This window comes from Glandiceps talaboti, chromosome 1, assembly GCF_964340395.1.
Source record: "Glandiceps talaboti chromosome 1, keGlaTala1.1, whole genome shotgun sequence".
Lineage (NCBI taxonomy): Eukaryota > Metazoa > Hemichordata > Enteropneusta > Spengelidae > Glandiceps > Glandiceps talaboti.
In genome coordinates, this window is record NC_135549.1 from 8,369,842 (window position 1) to 8,372,341 (window position 2,500).

The 2,500-nt window shown below is 37.0% G+C and overlaps 1 long non-coding RNA gene across 1 annotated transcript in view; it reads left to right on the plus strand.

The window, feature by feature from the left end:
• Positions 1-1,785, plus strand: part of LOC144435344 (uncharacterized) — a 3,133-nt gene extending 1,348 nt beyond the window's left edge. Inside the window, exon 3 of the long non-coding RNA XR_013480891.1 lies at positions 1,693-1,785. This is a non-coding gene — a long non-coding RNA (uncharacterized LOC144435344). The remainder of the gene's footprint in view (positions 1-1,692) is intronic.
• The last annotated feature ends 715 nt before the right edge of the window (positions 1,786-2,500 follow it).

The following is a 2,500-nucleotide window of genomic DNA, read 5'->3' on the forward strand; positions in this document are numbered from 1 at the left end:
ATGGCACGTATTTAGATTTCTATTTACGTCACGGTGTCTCTGTACCCAATTGTTCAAATTTCCGAGTCAGTTTGTCAGTAGCAAATTAACCGTAATTCCCAGTCTGCCTTCAAGTCGATGACCATGAGAATCCAATAAACGTACAGTATAAGTGTGTACATTCAGCTTGATATATTCTTGCTATAAACAGTTTTATACCGACAATATTTTTGTTAGTTCCAAATTCAAGCTTACTCATCCCCCCCCCCCCCCCAGAATAATGAAGACATTTTACACCGACTCGTGTAATATCCTCCGACTCTATAAATATTTATTTATAAATTATGTTCGGAATTCGTAATTATATTATCAGCATCTCGAATTCGGAAGGTTTTTTTTTTTTTTTTTTTTTTTAGGGGGGGGGGGGGTTCTACTATTTTTCAGATTTTTTTTTTCTTTTTTCTTCTGCTATTTAGATTCAATTTGGTGGTATGAAAGCCTTCGACATTTAAATTCATCCGATATCGCCAAGGCAAATACAGTTACTAGATTTGATTATGGCGATGTTGGCTTTTTATAATGAAGTCATTTACAATGATTACTAATATGCATTATGTGCCTTCATGTAATTGACTCGTAGGAGTCACTTGTGATAGGAAATAGTACATTTTACGACTACATGTATGGCATACTTTCTTATTTAATTGAATGCCATAATTTGTATTTAAATTTGCCATATCGTTAAAAAGCTTAGGGGAACACCACTCCAGGAAATAAAGGTATTTTCATAGACTTATGGTTCTGGATGTTCTGGGTGTGCATCTAATACCTATCAACGTCTGCTAAGACCCATGAGGCGATGGTGCTCCACGTCATGGTACAATCCCTGATTTTCTTTTGTCTTTCTGTGCAATTAATAGTCAAATGGTAAATAAAATAACTCAAGTATTAAATGACTTTTTTTGCATCTATACAGAGTTTGAAGAGAGAACTGAAAAAAAAACCAATTATATATATTTGATAATATTGCTCTGTATTGATTTCAAACAAAAACAAGAAATGATTATTGGATGACACAAATCGTTTTAGTGAGTTAATTACAAGGGGGAGCGACCGAAGGAAATCTTTTGAGTAAAATATGACCCCTCCCCATTCCCCAACCCTCTTCCTTGTAATTACTGAAAGCTCCCTTTATAAAGGCGTCTCGATGCTTATGGTGCGTACGATTCATTTTACCGTAACTGTGGTACAGAAATGTTTTTACATATATTAATAGCCCTCACTATTGTGTAGATTGTGAAGTAAGATGAGAGCGACAGTTCGACTTGTATATAATATGTATACGTATGGAATACAATTTTATTTTAAATACAAATGTAACCATCTTCCATGATATTATGAGATTATTTTGGAAGTGAATATATTTGGCAAGTTTATATTTGTAGATTACCCCCCCCCCCCCCCTCCCCATAAACCACTAAATTCTTTCGTTGTCATTTTGGGGCTAATCGTCAACCAATGATTCTAACCACACTAAAACCTAAACATATTGGCACGCTGTATTTTATCACATGATGGTGTCACCACTAACTTTGCATTGCTATACATTTATGATATTTCATCGAGATTCTAGGAAAAGTGGAACCGTCTTCTTTACATCAATTGTGTTTCTTATTCTTAATTTCACACTGTGATATTTGTTAATCTTCCTAGCAATCGTATGTGAGGGCTGGTGTTATCCTTCTGGAGTCTGTCAGTCTTCGGGAACCGAATGTCGCTGTAACGGATCCTCTGTCTGGTCGACTTGCAAATATCGAGTACTGCCAGATCCAGAAGGTAAGTCACCTTCATACACATCAGTGCTGGTAGCAGTAGGGTTATGTTATGTACACCGACAGTGCACATTGCATAGTACCTAGCCAGACTCAGCAGTTAGGGCGACTTGTGCGCATTGGGTAAAGCCAGGCCCAGAAGCAGTTAGGGTATATACCATACACTCGTGTGGGGTCTATGGTTATGGCAATTTATGTACTTAACAATAGACAAAACCAGACACAGCAGTTAAGGTGACTTGTACACATCGCGTAGAGCCAGACCCAGCAGTTTGGGTGATTTCATAGAGCCAGAACTAGTGGTTAGGACGACTTGCGCATACACTATGAAGAACCATGTACAACATTCGCACTTCAATAAAATCTACCATTCAGTATTAAAACTGACCTTACACTCATACCGGCTTCTTGAATCTGAATCTAGTTGTGTATGAATATTCATTCCAGTCTGTATAAAATTGAATATTCTTACCGGCATCTGCCGGCACGTGAATCCCGCGGGAATTAGAATATTCAATACTGTCTTTGACTTTGAATATCTAGGACTCCCAATATGCTTCTAGCTAGGCTTCGATTGTGAGTACAACGTATTCATCATGTTAGTTCGCAATTTGAATTATCATTGATATAAGTAATGATTAGATTAATTAGTGTAAGTGTGTAAGATGTGTACTTCAGAATGATGACGC